The sequence below is a fragment of the Cavia porcellus genome, unplaced genomic scaffold (genome assembly GCF_034190915.1).
Source record: "Cavia porcellus strain 051 isolate PalLab524CR breed Dunkin Hartley unplaced genomic scaffold, mCavPor4.1 scaffold_7, whole genome shotgun sequence".
Taxonomy (NCBI): domain Eukaryota; kingdom Metazoa; phylum Chordata; class Mammalia; order Rodentia; family Caviidae; genus Cavia; species Cavia porcellus.
Window position 1 is genome coordinate 16,231,707 of NW_026947490.1, and position 19,663 is coordinate 16,251,369.

General features: G+C 36.7%; 1 protein-coding gene and 1 long non-coding RNA gene across 9 annotated transcripts in view; one reads left to right on the forward strand and one right to left on the reverse strand.

Annotated features, from left to right (window-relative positions):
• LOC134476662 (zinc finger protein 420) overlaps positions 1–4,998 on the reverse strand; it is a 29,372-nt gene extending 24,374 nt beyond the window's left edge. For 2 of the 8 annotated variants that reach the window (XM_063252083.1, XM_063252090.1), the window contains exons 1-2: positions 4,856–4,998; positions 3,324–3,374 (exon numbers count right to left, since the gene is read on the reverse strand). The gene's annotated coding sequence lies outside the window, so the exon portion shown is untranslated. Of the gene's footprint in view, positions 1–3,323; positions 3,380–4,638 lie in introns of all 8 variants that reach the window. The other 6 variants (XM_063252084.1, XM_063252088.1, XM_063252085.1 and 3 more) reach the window with 4 other exon arrangements.
• Positions 4,999–5,446: 448 nt separating this feature from the next.
• LOC134476667 (uncharacterized) lies at positions 5,447–18,755 on the forward strand. The gene is made up of 2 exons (XR_010048474.1): positions 5,447–5,592; positions 5,751–18,755. It is a non-coding gene; the product is annotated as an uncharacterized LOC134476667 (long non-coding RNA).
• The last annotated feature ends 908 nt before the right edge of the window (positions 18,756–19,663 follow it).

Genomic DNA, 19,663 nt, shown 5'->3' on the forward strand with positions numbered 1-19,663 from the left:
AATAAGGAAGATCTCTCTAGCATACTATGGTAGGATTTCTAGGACTATATTAGTTGTATGAAAAAAACTAAAAGTTACACATAAAACGATATATGTTGTGTAATTATCTATAAATGGAAGAAGTAAACAGGGTGGAGGGGAAGGAATAAACACCACACACATTTGGAATTCACTATGTTCTATAACTTTGATTTTAGAAATATGTAAATGTATAACATAAATTTTAAAACAAAATTAAATCAGAGTAGAGAACAATAATCCTTAAATGTGGCACAGCAGCACATGACTAATGCCAGCTATTTGAAGGCTGAGGCAGAAGGTTTCCAGGTTCATGTTAGCCTGGGCAACTTAGCGAGACTTTGTCCCAAAATACAAACACAATGGTACACTACCCATGGGTTACTCCAAACGGCTACCACCAAATTACCAGAACAAAATCAAACCAAATTAAAAGATAAAACAAGAGGAAAGCAAAATAAAGTAGCTTAATCATAAGATAGGTATTATTTTAGGAGACATTAAAAACAATTTTTTATTAGATATTCCTACTGGTTTTTGTGCTATTCAGTTCCAAGAAGTCTTGATGATTTTTCTGTATTCACATGGCTAGTAAAAATATGGGTACTGTTGCTATGAAATTCCCTATCTTTCAATAACTACAAAAGAAGTAGAAAACATGGAAAAGAAAATACAGAGAAAATAGGGCAAATATGAAGCAAATAGCAAAATGATGAATATGAGCCAAACCGTATCAATAATCACACTAAATATAAATGCTGAATACTCCAATTAAAACACATAGATTATATAAAAATACAAAAGTAAACTATATATTGTCTTCCAAAGTAGGTAAAAATCTTGAAGACATAGAGATAGATAGAGAATTCATGAACAAGAATCAAACCCCACGGGAAACACTTCCCAGAATCAACAACTAAGATCACGTCTTATTAAAAAGAGTTTCTGCATGTTGAAAGAAATCTCCAGCATAATGAAAAGAAAACACACAAATTGGGAAAAAATCTTAGTGAAATGTCCCCAGACAAAGGACTTCTGATTAGAACATATAAAGAATTAAAACAAATCAGACCCCCAAAATTCAAAAAATGGGCACCTGAGATGAATACACACAGTTCTCAGATGAAGAAATACAAATGACAAATAAATACATGAAAAAAAAATGCTCAGCATTATTAGTCATTAGAGAAATTCAAATTAAAATCACACTGAGATTCCATCTCAATCCAGAAAGAACAGCCAGGATAAAGAAAACTACCAACAACAAATACTGGAGAGGCTGTGGGGAAAAAGGAACTCTCCTGCGCTGTTGGTGGGAGTGTAGACTGGTGCAACCATTGTGGAGGTCAGTCTGGAGATTCCTCAAAAACCTGGGATTGGAAGTCCATTTGACCCAGCTATTCCAATTCTGGGCATATTCTCAGAAGAACTGAAAACATCATGCCACAGTGATACATGTACACCCATATTTATAGCAGCACAATTTGTAATAGCCAGATCTTGGAAACAACCTAAGTGTCCATCAACTGAGGAATGGATAAAAAAGATGTGGTATTTTTATACAATGGAGTACTCTCAGCTATAAAGAATGATCACATTGAGATATTTATAAATAAATGGATGCAACTTGAAATGGTAAGACTACATAAGATTTTATGGTAATCATGGTTCCCCATTATATTGCTTTGAAGTCTTATAATATTTTCATTCATTAGTTGGAATGGTTTTATTCTGTTTTGTTTGATTTTATTATATGTGATGAAGCTACTTTGAAGAAAACAAGAGATTATGGCATCCATTGCTGATTTAATATCATCTTGCTTTGAAGTCCTACCATGCTTTTGTTCTTCTGTTTCTATTGGTTCTACCATGTTGTATCTTATTTGATTTTAATATGTGTGATAGTATAAACAAAATTTTTGTTTTGTTTTGTTTTGCCTTTTTCCTTTTTATCGGTACCGGGGATCGAACTCATGACTGCCTGCTTTCAAGGCAGGTGTTTATGCTGCTGAGCTAAACCACCAGCCCCCAAAATTTTTAAGGAAAATGAGATATTATAGTAGCCATTGTTCATTATCGGTTATTTGGTTTTGAATGTCCTATAGTACTCTTATTCTCTTGAATGGTTTTATACTATTTTGTTATGTTTGACCCTATTGTGTGTGAAGGTATGTTCAACTATTTCAAAGAAAAGAGACATTACGGTAGCTACTGTTGATATCCGGTTGTCTTGTTGTGAAAGTGCTGTGTTGCTTGCATTGTTTTGTTCTGACTTGCTTTGTTGTGTTCTCCTTTGTTTTATTCTCTTTAAAATAAAATTTTTAAAAAACCTTATATATTGTCTTCAAGAAATGAATTTGAAATATCAAAACACAAATAGGTTAGAAATAAAAATGCATAAAAAGATATACATAGCTAATGCTAATGAAAAGAAAGCTGAAATGACTTCATTAAATATCAAAGTAGATGTTCAGAGTAAAGAATATTAAGACAATTTTATAAGGATAAAGGGGACAATTTTATAAGGAAAAAGAGGTCAATTTACCATTGGGACATAAATCTGAAGTAAATATGTACCCAATAATCAAGCTGCAAAATACATGAAACATGAACTGATAGAAATAACAAGGAGAAAAAGACAAATTTGATAAGAAAAATCAGTAAAGTTGTAGAAGATTTAATCAACACAATAAATCAACAAAACCTAGTTGACATTTATATAGCATTCCATCCAACATCAGCCAGTAAGTCTTTTCAAGGGCACACAGAACATTTACTAAGATACACCAAATTTTATAAAACAATCTTCAAAGGATTCAAGTTTACAAAATGTATTCTCCAAACACAATGAAATAAATTAGAAATTGGCAACAAAAGGCCTTGGGGTGATCCTCAAAATATTCTAAAATGAAATAATACACATAAAATAGCCCATAAACCAACAACAAAACCAAAAAATAGATCAGAAAGAATTTTGAACCAAAAGAAGAATGAAACAAGAATGTTCATTGATAATTTTTTGAGCTAGGCCTACAATAGTTTTTTAGTGTTTGGTATACATTTGAGACTCACCAAAAGCTGAAAAACAAACCAAAAAAGTTAAAAAAGAATGTTTGTTGGAACACATTTTCGAATCCCAAAATATTAAATCTATTTTTCCTAAATTAAACCACTATTAGAAAGCATTTGTGACAACCAATTGCATTTTTCTTGCTATCTACCAAAAAGTCACTATGTCCCTCTATCATTTAAGACAACTTCCTGAAAAACAAAAGCAGTTCAGTAAAAGAAGAGAAAATACTTACCTTGAACTTTGTTTTTGAGTGTGCAACAGCCATTCTTTCCTCTTCTAGGCTCTACTCTCAGAAAAAGAAAATGAAATGACATAACTAAGCCTTTCTTGGAGTCTACGCTTAATTAGAACACAAACTCTTCCTTTACCCCTATAATGTACCCCTCATTTAACATAACCAAAAGTCAGACTAGTACAGTCCTATACCTTCTTTAGGAAGGGTCATGGTCAGATTGCCTTGAGATACATTTTATTTTTGGATTCAAAGCTGCCCACTGGAGATGGCTCTGCAGTGCAGTAGTACAGGCTCTAAAGAGTGTGACTGGCTCCCTATAGCATTCCCTTTCCAAGTAGTGTATTCCTTCTACTGGAACCCATTACATTACTAAGTAGCCTGTCTTGAAGATGTTATTAGTTCTAAAATTCTTAAGAATTCTTTTGTGGCTTGGAAATAACTCCTTTTTCTTACCCAGAGGCTTAAATTTCTGACTTCCTTTTTGTCACTTCTTACAGTTCCCTTAAGGCTGTAAGATTTAAGGCTATAAGGTAAGAGTGCTGGGAAACAGCAGCAATTCCACAACTACAATTCTAAAGTGAGCTGAGGATGTATGCAGAAATGGCCTGTATTGCTGTACAGGCCATGTATGAACAGTCAAAACAGAAGTCAAGCCTTAAATTCATCAAAGAAACACAAAAGCACACAGGATCTAGGATCCATAGAAAGACTCAGCCTCACAATGAATTCTTGGAAATACCAAACAAAATTATACCTTTGTACCATAACAATACTTCCGTGAGATCACGGAGTATAAAGTACACAAATTCCACACAAAGTCAAACAAAATCACGTTTCTACTATTAACCAGAATCATGGCCATCAATTAGGCTACTGTTAAAAGGATCTAGTCAGCTGTACACAAGGAATAAACAAACGCATCCAAGCAGCCGGTTGGGGGGACATACACCCTTTCACAGCGACGCTTTTACTCTCTTCATACATTCGTGAAAATGGCACAAATAATTTCAACGGTCACACATGGGACACCTATCATCAATCACCCAGACAGAAAAACACAAGGAAACCAACAGTCACAAACTGACTCAACAATAGCCACATGCAAAGCCGTTCTCCACAAGATACCAGGCACATACACAGCCTTCAAAGTGACATAAGCACACGCAAATATCCTGTCACAACAGACCTGTCGCCTTTGAGTCACTAACAAACCCCGTCAAACACGTGGTACCCACACAATCAGAGAAATAAGCCTGTCTCCTGTCAAGTAAGTATACGGTCACGAACCCCCTCCGAGTCACCAACAACTCACCCACCAACCACCGTCGTACACACCCGGCTGTGCACACAGTCCCCAGGACCAGGCAGGCTCCAGCTCTCACACAAAACCGCCGGAGACACCGGCGCACACTCCCAGCGACCCTCCCTCCGCGCGTTTCCGCCTGACAGTCCGGACGCTTACTGCAACAGAAGCGCAGCTGAGGGTCCAGGATCTGCCGCCCGGGCTGGGAGTACGATTTCAGGTTTACCTGCCCAGGGGTGGCGAACTAGCAACTCCACAGAATCCGGCCCTCTCCCTACGCGAAGACCCCAACTCTCGCGAAAAAACGGAAATGAAGCGGTATCCCGGACGCGATGCCTCTGGGAGATGTAGTCCAGCCCGGGAAGAGCGTTTAGCGGATCCGCCCGGAAGCTAGGAGGCGCGGTCCAGTCACCCTCAGACGAGTTCGTGGACTCGGCCGCGGGAAACTTTGGCCACCTGAGCCACGCCGAGGGGGCTTCTAGGAGTTTCTGCTGACCCTCTGCGCGCAGGCGTTGGGCGCTTAGGTCGAAAGAAGGTCCGACGTAGTCCCGGGGTGTTTCCCTGGGCAGGTGTAGTGAAGGAGTCGGATCTGCGGACCTCCGGTTTACTTAGGACCCTCGGTTTGCCTGGTCACGTCCTGGGCTGTGTATGTTTATGTATATGATCACCATGCGTCAGGAGGACTGGATGTCTCTCGGGGGCCAAGTGTGTGTTGTATTTCTGCCTCTGTAATTTTTCGTGCTATTGGGTGTAGTAGGATCATTCGCACTTGGAGCTGCTTGGTAATGAGACTGTATGCAGAAGCCAAGTGTGGTGACGTGGCTCCTAATTCCGCACTCTGGGAGGAGGCTGAGACAATAGGATCTCAAGTTCGACACCAGCCCGAGCAAGTTTAGCGAGACTGTCTCAAAAGAAAAGGCAGCACTCTAGCTGAAGTCCCGGGTTCAATTCCAGGGGGAAGAGGTAAGGAGAAGAAAAAATAACTGTGTTGGATTGTCTGACAGTAAGAGACCTCTGCTATAGTGGTTTTTGAACGGTCTCTGTATGTATTTTTGTTTTTATGTCCTTGATTGAGTGGTGGTGATGGTTTGTGACACGTTTACTGTGTGCTTGTATTTCAGGTTGTCTGTACAAATTCAACTAACAATGAGGCTGCGTGTGCCACTGAAAAAAAGATAAACACGTTATTTCTTCCTTGAATACTAATTTGATGATTTGAGAGAATTAATCAACTTATTTAAAAAGTAATTTAGATCTGATTTTTCTAGTAAGCAAGTATATGTTCTATGGTGAAGAATGAAAAGCTCTTTTCTTAAAATTTTATTTGGAATGTAGTAAAACTACAACAGGACAGAACAAAGCCAATCAAGACAATGCAATGACATTGGTACAGAACTTCACAGCAGGATACTGGGATAGTATTACTACTAGGTACTATAGTATATCTCATTATCTTCACAATAGTTGTCCAGTCAATTAGGTATAGCGAAATCAAACCAAAAACAGAACATTGTAAAACCAATTGGAGAATATTGAATAGAGCAAAACCATCATTACAAAACATAACAGTGAAAATAACCTTTGCCATCATACAGAAGATAGAAGGAAGTCCCCCCATATTTGCTATATCACATATGGTCATCTCCCAAGAGATACTCAGACCTCTGTCCCCAGTTGCTGACGGGGTGGGAGGGAGGGTGTTTGATTCTCAGCCCACTGGTGGAAACAGCTGACTGTTTCTTCTCCTGGCCTGCACCAGGTGTGCTTACCGAGAGGGTGGGCAAATTGCCTTCTTGTGCAGCTGCCTAAGTCCCACCACAGTTGGATCTGAAAATCTTTTTTTTTTTTCCAAAGAAAGATGATTTCAAAGCCAATCCTAGGCTAACTTCTTTTTCCTCATTGTTATGTTACTGTTTTATGCCATTGCTGGGGTCACCAAATTAAGGTAGGAAGTCTATTTGGACAAGTACATCAGGCTGCTGGATACCCTAGGCATTGTCTCAGAAAACAACTCAGGTGGGCACCATCCTGTGTAATTGCATTCACATGCACAAGCTAGAAGATCCTGTGACCACAGCGAAACTATCCTGCAACACTGCAACCTGGAGGAGATTTCCAACTATTATGGTATATCTGGGTTCCAGACCACTGAGCACTTTATAACCACAGTGGCCCATTGCTTGAGGAAGAAGAAAACAGGATTATACAATCGGAAGCAGGCAAAGCTATCCTGGCTCACTGGGTGAGTGAGAAAATCAGCTTCTATACAACACCACCACCCAGCCACGCACTTTACCCACCCATCTTGGTGCTGAAATTATTAAAGAGATGACTAGGACCTCTGTACTGAGAATACCAGCCAGGTCAATGAAGATAGCCACAGTTGAGTATGATGAGCTATTAAGTAACACAGACACACTTGAAATGGAGATCAAGTGGCTGCAAGTGAAAACAATTATAGATGTTATTGAAAAATAAATATGACAGTATATCACAGTGGAGACTTGACGGGGTACGGCACCAATCCAAACCATCAAGTACATTGGCTAAATGCAATATGAACCATCATTGCCCCAAGAAATAACAGCATGGTGGATGTTAGCCTAGTGGATAGCTGCTTGGTTCTTCTTTATTGTTTTTTGGTTTTGGATTTTTGAGATGGGGTCTCGCTATATAGTTTAACCTGTCCTTGCACTGTCTGTGTAGCACAGGGTGGCCTTGAACTTACAGTAATTCTGCCTTGGTCTCCCAAGTGATAAGATTATAGATGTACACCAAAATGTCTAGCTTTAGCTTCCCAGTTCTGCAGTGGATTATAGAGACAGACTCCCTGCAACAGGACCAGGTGCTGGCATCTTCCCTGAAGATACAAATAAAATTGCCAGTAAGGCTATCACATTCCATACCTGTCCTCAGCTTTTCTGGTAACAGTGATAATAGTGATGATGACTGATTTGTTGATATCCCTCACTACCACCCCAAGCACTGGTTCCTAGAATGGGTAATACAAATGAAGGAATTTGATTCTCCCCAAAACTCATATATAATAAAAGAAACTCTCATACAATTTGTCTCTTCACTGCACTGTTTGGTCCATTCTGTTCAGTTAAAAAAAAGAGTCAAGAGCTGGAGCTGCAAAGCCCAATACCCACTATTTACTCTTCACTGTTTTTTCACAAGAAAAATAAAACACACTAGAGCCCAAATTAACATACAAACATAAATAAGAGATTGCAAACTGGTAATTTTTTGTTTTATCATTCATACTTTATATAGGGGAATTTGCTTTTTCAGTCTTGCTTTCCATTCTGTTCTGAGTATCACTGTGATTCACTGTTCTTTTAACCCAAATATTTTACCCCATTACCATTATTCTTTGTGTTTCGGATCACCCAAAATTTGGCCTGTAAGAGACCCTCAATCTGGCTCCTGTTTGTCATTTTGCACTTCCTTAGTTTTTGACACAGCTATCCAGACTTACACTGTACATTCCATCTCAGACTTGGAATTGACCACTGTCTGCAGTGAATTTTAAGATGATCTCATCAAATAAAAATCTTCAACCAGAAACAGTTAAATAATTGGTATTATACATGCAATGAAATATTACACATCCAATATACCTGAGATTATAAATTTTGTCAGTTAACTGATCAATGTGCTGAGGATTGAAACTGATTGACTGCAGTGCCAAAAATTGAACCCAAGGCCTTGTGTGCTAGACAAGCACTGTGCCACTAAGCTATCTCCCCTGCCCCAGACTATAAATTTTAAGTTAACCAAACTGAATCTTAAATTTTACAATACAACTAAAGATACTCATGAAAGGTGACTTCCAGCACTGTTTCAGATAGTGGCAAGATAGGTTAAGTGTGTTCAAAGCATAAGGAAAGACTGTGGGGGCATTAATGGGAAATGTGTATTTTACTGGAATAAATTTTAAAACTTTATATATTTGCTGTATATTTTGATCATCTCGTGTATTAAATCAGTGGTTCCAGTGGGCATGGTAGTATATGCCTGTAATCCCAACTTTTGAGAGGCTGAGGCAAGAGGATCACCAGTTTGTGATCAGCCTAGACAATTTAATGAGACCTTGTCTCAAGGAAAACTAAACAGGGCTAAGGTTGTAGATCATTACTAGAGAATGTGCACAATGTCCTTTCCCAGTTCTGAAAAAAATCAGTGGTTCCCAAACCAAATTCAAAGTATACTTTCACTCAATCAATAACTATATATTATTGGTCTCTCATACAATGAGTAACAAATACAAACAAAACAACCATAAATAGAGAAGTGTTTGCTAGTTTCTAGTAAAATTATATAAGTGTCTGTTCTTTCACCTATCAATCCCAGTTTAAGGGACCCAAGTATATACTTTTCAGAAAGAAGCTGAAGAGATTTATTCTGTAAGGCTATCCGTCCACAATAGAGCTATCTATGAAAGCAAATGAGTAGAATTCACATAGCCACCAGCTTGGGAATACTGGAAATCTTTGTAATGTATACATACAATAGAGTTCTGTGCAACTATATGAATAACATCTATAAATGCCTGTGGCATCATAAACATGACATACTTAGTAAAAGAGCAAGTTAAATTGGATCTAATATATGCTATCATGTATATAAGAAAAAGAATGTATGAAAATACAAATATATTTGATTACATTAAACAAAGGATAAGTCATAAAGTTTATATAAGATGTTCTATGTTGGAGGAGGAAATAGTACAAAAGGACTAAAATAGAATATTGCTACAATTAATATATACTGTTAGAATTATAGTAAATCCTAAAATATAAAAGGAATAAGTGAACTTTGTTAGGTAGTAGGTTGTACAATAAGCAGAGATAGAAAGTAATTCAACTACTGTTAAAATACAAAAATTTTATATGTATTGCTAAAGTTAACAAAATTACTGAAAAAAAACCAGAGAAAGTGAAAAGCATTGTAAGAATATCTAACCAGTATTATTTGAAACTGTAAAAGTCATACAAAAATTAAGTTATCACAGGCCAGAAAACATCAAAGCTGTGACAACTAAAAACAGTAGCATCTTGGAATTGATGCTCTAAAAGAAAAAGTTCATTAACAGGATGAAACTCAAAATATATTTTGCGATTTAGTTAATAATGTGTCAGTGTTGGTTATTTTGATGAATACCAACACAAAAAATGTAGGAGACTATAATTTTAATTAAAATATATTTTGCAGTTTAATTAATAATGTGCCAATTTTGGTTGTTTTGATGAATACCACAAAAATGTAGGGAACTCTACAGTTTTTGAAACATTTTTATAAATGTAGTAATTCCAAAACTTAAAGTTTATTATAAAGAGAATAAAAATTATACCCATTAAAATAATGAAGAAAGTTGAAAACACAGTCATACTATTTCCATTGAATATTTTATGAAAGCTAAAGCCACTGTAGAGACTAGAAAAAAAAATGTTACAAAAATACAAAAGCAAGACATAAACTAAAAGTATTTTCAAGTTTTTATTGCCTAAATAGAAACAACCACATTATTTGAATGATTAATTACATTGGCAAACATGAACACATATAATACTAAGAGAAAGTCAGTCTCTACGTATTTTTCATTTGTGTCATATATATGCAATGAATGTACAATCTTGTTAATAAATGTGTAAAAAGAAAACTAAGACAATACCAAAGAATGGATACATAACAATATCCCATGTAGAAGAGAGGAGAACTGAGAATACAGTTGTGAAAATGATTTACTTCTGAGCCAATAAACATAGGGTAAACTAATCAAAAAAGTTAATTTCTTTTTGTAATTCTAATGAAAACATTCAAAATGTTTATATCCTCTTGATTTAACTTAGAACAGAAATGTAGTTTAGTAACTAAGAGTACATACAAGTTGAAAATTTATCTTTCAACATTTAGTGTTATGGAATTTGGATAAGCTATGTTAAGTCCTTGTCATTAAATTTCCTCTTTGTAAATGGGAAAAAATAGTAATCTTTAAAAATAAAAATCCAATCCAGGAATCATTATGGTGGTACATAGAGGAAACGCTGATGTTTTTCACTGTAAAATTTTCAGTGATACTTCAATTTAATATATGATAAAAATGAACTTATCTTGTATAAATAAAACCTGAATATAACTTAAAACTTCAGCTTTTGCTTCATTTATATGATATACTTTATTCCCTGTTTTGGTAATGTCCTTAATAAACAGGATTCCTAAAGAAGCATGCATATGATACAGATACAACTGACTTAAATTTTCTTTAAAGCATTTAAGATTAGTCTGAATTCTAACATTATGGGTCTCCATAATGTATACCTTAGCCTAAACTTACTTGTAACCATTCATCATCAAATGTAAACTTTCAACTTTCCTGAGTGACAGAAAAACTAATAAAAAGATGGTGACAGATTCGCAGAGAGGGTCCCATTAACTGAAGTCTGAGACCTACTAGCATACTTTCCATCTTCCCTTACGAGGAAATCTTCCTTTGTGGAGAGGATCATCATGTTATGGTTTGATAGGACTTTAACATGTCTACGTGAGTTTCGTGTACTAGAAGCTTGGTCTCCAATTTTAATGGTCTCAATTTTTAATGATTATAGAGGCAATAGAAGCTTTAACAGTGGGGGTCAAAGGAAGCTAGACAATGGGAATAATAACCTCATCAACTGATTAATGCTGTCTCAAGAGTTTTAGCTCATGGGAATAAATTAGTATCACAAGAATGAGCAGTTATAAAAATACCAAGCGTGGCCCCTGAATCCTTCTAGCTTCCTGTCTCACTGTGTTACTTGTCCTCCTTGCTTATATTCTCATGATGCCATCCTCCATGCTATGACTCAGCTGTAGAACCATCACCAGAAGCTACCTAATTGTGGACTTTCTTGCCTCCTGTGAGCAAAATAAAATCTCAATCTTGATCTTTCTCTGTCTCTTCCTGTCTCTCTTTCTCATCTTACCTTTCTCCTTCCATCTCTCCCTTTCTTTCTCCTTCTTGAATGTAGGGCCTTTCCACTGAGCTATATCCTCAGGCCTTTTTGTTCTGTTTTGAGACACAACACTATGTACTTTAGGTTGGCTTTGAGTTGTCTATATAGCCCAGCCTGGCTCAAATCCATAGTGATTCTCCAACCTCAGTCTTCCAAGTGGTTTGTTTTTTTGGTACTAGAAATTGAACTCAGGACCTTGTGCTTGACAGCAGGCACTGTACTACTGAGTTATATCCCCAGCCCTCTTCCAAGTGTTGAGATTACAAGTATGCACCACCACACTTAGATCCAGCTCTTTTTTATTTTAATAGAGTCATTGTCCAGTCTGGGTTCAAACTTGTTATCCTCCTGCCTCAGCCTCTTAGAGTGCTGAGATTATAGGAGTATACCATTATACTCATCATAAACCTTTTCTTTTCATACTGTTATCTTGTTATAGCAACAGAAAATAGAATATAAAGTTTTTAGTATTCATCTTTATCATCACTTTTCAGGCAGGTTGTCTTAGTCACTTTCCTTGTTGCTGAGACAAAATATCTGACATCCAAAGTTAAGGGATAAAAGGTTTATTTCACTTGCAATTTGAAGGGGTTTTTTTTTTTTTTTTTGTCTTTTTCCTTTTTATCGGTACCGGGAAATAAACTCACGACTGCCTGCTTCCAAGGCAGGCACTTTTGCCGCTGAGCTAAATCCCCAGCCCCCTTCACTTGCAATTTGTAGAGGTTTCAGCTCATAGTTGGATGACTCCCAGGCAGAGTAGCATGGCAGAGGGAGATCACAGAGGTGAAATAGTTCATGGCAGGCAGAAAGCAGAAGACAGCAAGTCAGGTAGCTACAAGCAATGAGTGACAAGCGACAACTACAACAGCTCTTTCTGTCCCTTACGTCTTATCCAGGTTAGGGTAAGTAGCACACCCTTAACCCTAACATTGCAAGGTGAATGAATACCAGCCTCACATTTTTTAGCCCAGCTTTGCACACCCTTATCCAGCCACCTCTGAAAATCTTCACTTATGACCACATGAGGCTTTAGGGGGACATCCAGACACAAGCCCTAACTCAGTACGGGGGGTCCTGTTAGAATTTTGCTTGCACGTGAAGCAACAAGGAAAACAGAAAGAATATATAAACACTTTCTTGGAATCAGAAGTGCAACTGGTGCAGTTCTTGATGTGCTTGGGGAAGGACTATGAGAGGATGGAAAAAATAAAGATGAAAGCTGAAGTCAGGTGGAGCCCTGTCTCCTGATGGGAGGAAGGGAACTGCACTCTCCCTGTAGGGGCATTTATTCATACATTTAGCAACTTAATGTCACATGACATTATCTGCAAGAATGGCAACTAATGACCTGATGTTTGGGGCCCTGGAATCACTTGTTTTTGCAGCTCGCTTGGGACTGTCCTTGTTTTCAGACCTGGCTGGCCAGCCCCTGCACATGTGGTCAAATTCCAGCTTCAGCATCTCCCAAAACAGAAGGAAGATTAGAAGGCAGTTAAAATGCAGAGCCCAGGGAAACAATGAAAATGGACAGAAATGGTTAGGAGGCTCTGGATGGGATAGTCCTATCCAGGAATGGTCACAATAATGAAAGCAGATGCTCACATGGCCGATGGAAAGCATAAATCTCCATAACTGAGCCATGGGGTTTTGTCTAGCAATAGACATCCAGTCTCCTTGGGAGTCAGACAGACAGAGTCAAGGCAAGGCTAATCCATCATGCTAACCTAGTTGCTGTAAATAGCTGATTCAAATTGCCCCACTTTGCCCTGCTTCTAATTTGGCCACTTAGCTATCCTTAAGGTCTCCCCCTCACACTGACTGGGGTATGCTGGAGAATGCACAGATTTCCCCCTCTTTCACTTAGCCTGAACTGTTATTCTATAGCTGTTGCAGATTCAGCTGTGCAGCTGGACCTGCTTGTACATAAAGAACCAGAAGCTCCCTCCTTTGCTGCTCCTCCATTCTCTTGAACTGCCCAAAGTTTTTCCAGGAAATGATAAATTAAAAAAGAACAAAATGATCCATTGTGATAAGAGAAAGTCTCTTAAGCTTATCTCCTAGCTTCCAAGTTACTTCTCTATGGTATTTTGAATGTGTTTTTCCCCAGAAAAGAACTCTGTCCTCCATACTGCATTTCCCTGAGCTAAAACTCAAGCAGAGAAACTCTGGTACATCCAGTTACAATCTTGCCCTCAATCTCATCCTTATACAATAGAATAATTCCCTATTCCAATGTTTTTAAGATAACTCTGTGAAAGAAATATACAATAATGAAAGGCATACTATATTATCAAAAGATAAGGGTTCTCAATAAATTACTAGGAAAATATCAATAAATTATTAGGTTGGTCAGAAAAGTATAAGAATTAGCAATGTACTTGCTGTAAAATGGGAGGTAATTTACAAATAAAGTTATAAAAAAATCTAGACTTTCCTTCTTTTGGGAGATTTTAAGAGTGGCCTTCATAAAACATTATGGAGTTTATTTCAGCTATTATTAAATGATACAAAAATATGAATTTTAACAGGTCAAATCATTTATCAAAACTTAGCACACTACACTTAGCACACTACACACTGCTGTGGGTGCAGAAAAATATTCTAACACATAAGACTGCAACTGAAAAGACAGAGATTAACTGGTAGCACAGATACCTAACAAAACAGAATACAGGTATTCCTCGTTCAATGACTGCGTTCTGTTCTGTGACTAGGTTGTTAAACAAATGGATCACTAAATGGTATGCGCAGTATGCAGAACAAAGAAATGCTTCAAAGGAAACTCAACCTGATGGATTCAATAAATTTTATATGCCTTACTCCTTACATGTAGTACTGCAATGTATAATAGAACATAAAATTACTCTATATTACAATTAACAAAAATTACAACAGTATAAATAAACTGTATTGTACAAAAATGATATGGAGGCTTTATCAACAAGGTGTATAGAACTGTACACACACACACACACACACACACACACACACACACACACACACAAATGGGCTGAAAGTTTGAGCAGCAGATCCTAAGTCAGAACAGCATGCCTCAGTCTACAGATCAAATAGTTGTAAAACAGGCAGGTTGTTAAACAAGGAATATTTGTAATAAACAATGATTACTGGAACAGAATAATTTATAATGCCTCAAAATATATTCTTTGTAATGAGATAATACTGTATACAGTATTTCTGTTGAAGCAAGGTATCATAAAGATGACACAGAAAAACATACAGAAATTTTGATGATGCATGATACAGAGGAGGAAAAAGTAGCATAATGGTTACTGAAACATGCTAAAGTAGTCCATCTTGTCCCAGAATTCTGAGAAAAAAATGCATGACAATGACAAGAAAAACAAAAAAGCATCCTGATATCTAAAATATGTCTAAAACATATTCTAACATGAAGAACAGATGGAGAAGAGAAAGATAACCCTTTCATAAGAGTAGAAGAAAAATAGTTTTTAAAAAGGCAGTCTTCCAGGGTGTGGTGGTGCGTTACTGTAATTCAGCACTCTGAGAGGCTGAGGCAGGTGGACTCCAAATTTGAGCCCATCCTGGATAATCTGAGTTAGTGAGACCCAAAAGAAATAAAAGGGAGACAACTCAGTGTGAAAGCACTAGTGGAATCTCTAGTACTGGAATCAGCCGATCAATTAATCAGTCAGCCAATCATTGTCTTGAGTCTTTGGCATATTAAAGTATCTGTAAGTTATGATTATACATTTCTTAGGGAAATTTCTTAACTACATACCCACAAAGAGAACAGCTTTAAAATTTTTATATCTGGGAACATATAATACAACAACAAAACTCAAAGTACTCAAAGTAGAACTTCTGTTATCTTGTATCAGATCCTCAAAGTAGCAAGTTACATTTCTCAAACCAATGTTTCCACATAAAACAATTTTAAGTGTGTATTGATAACTTCTTTAAAGCTTTATCAGCGCTAAGGAAATACCAATTCTGACAATTTTTGGCATTTATCATAATAGTATCTGAGGAAGATAGAACTGAAAGGATTGGCTGCTAGATTCAACGTGTAATGAGACAGAGTAGGGAGCACAATCATGGATTATTACACAGTTCTCTTGCCTGAACAAATGGAAAGATGGAGTTGTTACATACAGAAATAAGAGTACTGGAAAGGAGCAATTTGTCTAGAAAAGTAGAGATATAAAGTATGCAGTGGGCATATAAATTTGAATATTCAAAAGAGAACTTTAAGAAGGAAGTTGAAAATAAGTGGGAAATAGCTAGTTATTTTCGTGGACTTCAGACTGTAGAGAAGAAGAATCTCAGGAATTTGCTATGATAGATACTGAAAATGAATGAATAAATATTTTTAATTAGAGTCCTGTGTTGAGGAATTAACTGTGAGTACAGGACATTGTAGAATAGATGTCACCAGCACAGAGTAAGGTTGTTTGCTCACAAGGGTTCACAATATCTTGTGGAGGTGACACAGAAAGTGTTGGTAAAAGAAACATTTTTCCAGGAACATGGATACTCTAGTAAATGTATTATTGAACTTTTGATGAAGAATGATTTTTACTGTAGTTCCATTTGCATTCTTATGCTGTAAAACTGATCACTTATAAGGAATATAGCTGGGTGGCACTCTGTAATCCCAGAACTCTAGAAGGTTGAGGCATGAGGATTTGAAATTTAAGATCAGTCTAGGCAATTCAGCAATTTAGTAAGACCCTGTCTCAAACTAAAAATAAAAAGGTCTGGGGATGTAACTCAGTGTGAAGGCCCTGAGTTCAATTCCTAGTACTGATTCCTTCAAAAAAAACCCCACAGAAGTATGTGTATAAATTCTTCCATTTCTCTATCAAATTATTGGTCATTTTAGCTACTAATTTTTAATATATGAAAGTAAGTGCTTTTTATGTGTTATGTCAATAATGTTTACTAGTTTAAACTTTCTAAGATATTTCTTAACCAGAAAGCTTTATCATTTAGTAAACATTACCATTTTCCTGTATATATGTCTATGATTTTTCTCATTCTATTAATTTTATGCATATTTGGATTTATCAGAGAACTTAAACTGTACCTCAGAGAAATTTATGATCACTCAAGGGTTCCTCTGTTATTAGGACTAGAGTTTGGTACATCCAACAAGAATAATTGTGCAATTAGTAAAATCCTAAAGAACAGAATAATTCTGAATCTAGGATCTGAGTATTAATTCAGCATATGAAGAAGATGATGTGGTGACTTTAAGTCAACTAAATATAAAAACATAATACAAAAAGTAATTAAACATAAAAAATCCCCTTATTAATAGGTGACATGGAAAGATAAGTAGTTGCATATTCTTCAGAATAAAATAACCAAAGAATATATATTACAATAACAGGCCTAACAGAGAGAATATGTGATGTGTACATCACATACATAACATCACATACATCATGTACAAAAAGCCAACTTGTATTTGGCCACAAAAATATAGTAATATTTTAACTTTCTAATGATGTTTTCACAGAAAAAACATACATTATAATTCCATACATTAAACCTTGAGAGAAAATTTTGAAAATTTGAAAACACACAACTAGTCAATCAAAAAGAATTCAAAATTAAAACAAAAATATCTAGATGCCAATTTTAAAGATCTATAGGCCATAGAGCAATATTCAAAGGGAGTATTGCAGCCTTAATGTTTCCAATTGAAGAGAGACAGAAAACACTGTACTTAAGTACCCACATTCCATTAAGAAAACAGCACTTGGGAGGCTGTGGCAACAGGGTCACCATGAATTCAGGGTTAGCATGGGCCACAAAGTGAAATCCTATCTCAAAACAAACAAACATAGGGAAAAAAAGCACGCACAGTGACATATGTGTGTAATGCCAGCTACTTGGGAGGCTGGAGCAGAGGAATCATATGGACTGCAAGAGTAAGCACAAAATGGGCAATTCAGACTTACTGAGAACCTGTTTTAAGGGGCAAGGGGGCTGGAGGTGTAGCTCAGTTCAAAGGCCTTGGATTCAGTCCCCAGTAACACAAAACAACAGGAAAAAATACATAAAAAGTAAAGACAAGGAGGTAATACTGAATTAATACTGAAAAAATATTAAAAAGTTAATACTTGTTAGCTATAAAAAAGCAAATAAAGTCAGGCATGGTGGTGCATATCTGTAATCTCTGCACTCAAAATGATGAGGAAGGAGGATGGCTGGGAGTTATAGGCCATTCTGGGCTACATAGTGAGTTCAAGGCCAGCCTACACTACAAAGCAAGAACTTGTCTCAAAAAAAAAAAAACCAATAATTGAAATAGAAATATAGTCAAAGGAAACAACAGCTTGGTTGACACAGCAATATATAAAAAGTATCTTCTACAAATAAATTTAGAGAAATCAATGGCTTAAAAACAAACAAACCATGAGGAGATAGATACTGAAAACTGAAAACAAATTACTTGCTTTAAACAGCAACCAATTTGAAAATATAAAGAAAACATAAAAATGCCATATTTCATTCATTCTAAAATGTATTTTTTACTCCACACTTTAATATCTCTTAAGTTGAGAGTAAATTTATATTCAGTTATCTACTAAACATTTGTTGGGAGCCGCGGCCGAGCCCGGTCGCCTTACTTGGCGGACGTGAGGCCTGTAGGAAAGAGCAAAGCCTGAGCTAGATTACCCCTCCCATCGAGTGTGCTAAGATGGCGCTTATCTCCTGCTTCCTGCTTGGTAAACAACCCGCCCTGTAAGATCTCCTGCTTCCTGCTTGGTAAACAACCCGCCCTGTAAGATCTCCTGCTTCACAACCCGCCCTGTAAGATAGTCTGCCTAGCAACAACTGATGTTAGCCAATCAGCCCGCATCGCGCGCTTTGAACTGATTGGCCACTGTAACCCTATAAAAGTGAGTGCCTCTCCCGCCACAAAAAAAGAAGCAGAAGAAGCACGCAAGGAGCCGCGGAGAGCGGACCGGTAGAGGCTTCGGGACAGACTGTAGGAAGAAGCACGCAAGGAGCCGCGGAGAGCGGACCAGTAGAGGCTTCGGGACAGACTGTAGGGAGAAGCACGCAAGGAGCTGCGGGGAGCGGACCAACAGAGGCTTCGGCCGGGAGGATTCCCGGGGCAGGCTGTACGGAGAAGGAAAATAAAAGAAAAGGTTGTCCACTGCCAGACTTTGTTGTGTGTCCTTCCTGCCGGCCGGGAGTGACACCGACAAACATTAATCTGCAAAATAGTATTATTGCATATTTTAAATGGTGCACTTTACAAATGCAGCATCTTAAATATATTAAGATGCTTTAACCTGTCTTTACAATTATAATTGCATAACATCTTAGAAATTTACAAAAATAACTCTATCATCTCAAATTATAAAATATACTATGACAGTTTTCATCTTTTGTTTTCTTATGAAAAATGTGACTACCAGAATATTCTTTCAAAGGATCTGATTGAAGGGGTTAGGGAGAAAATTATACAAATAATTACATTGGTTAGAAGAATTTTTTCCAGCTTTTTCAGAAACAGGAATTTTTGTTTCATACTTTTTGTATTCTATCTTTATGCCTCTTTAGAGTCAATTCTGGTAATTTAAGCTTTCTTTCCACAATGCTCATGTTAAATTTCAAAATACTATATAATATGTAATTGTAAAATTTCAAAATCTAGAAATCTTTTTTCATGTCCTTAATCTATATTTATTATTTTCAGAATTGCTATTATGTTCTTTGTTTTTTCCCAAATAAACAGGTTGTGATGATTAATTTAACTAATACTTTTGTGGTCTTCTGTATTTAAATTATTTTCCCTTTACTTTTACAATTCATTATTTGGGGGAGTTGTTTTTTTTCCAGCATTTTGTATTTATTTTAGTTTCTTTATTCATAATCTTCTTTATATTCTAAGGTATTACTAGATGCAGGATTATAAATATTTTCCCAGTGTAAGATGTGGCAGATCCTCACAATTAGTCAATGACATTTTTTGACATTTCAAAAAAATGTCATTTTAGGCCAGGTCATGGCATATACTTGTAATCCAGCTACTT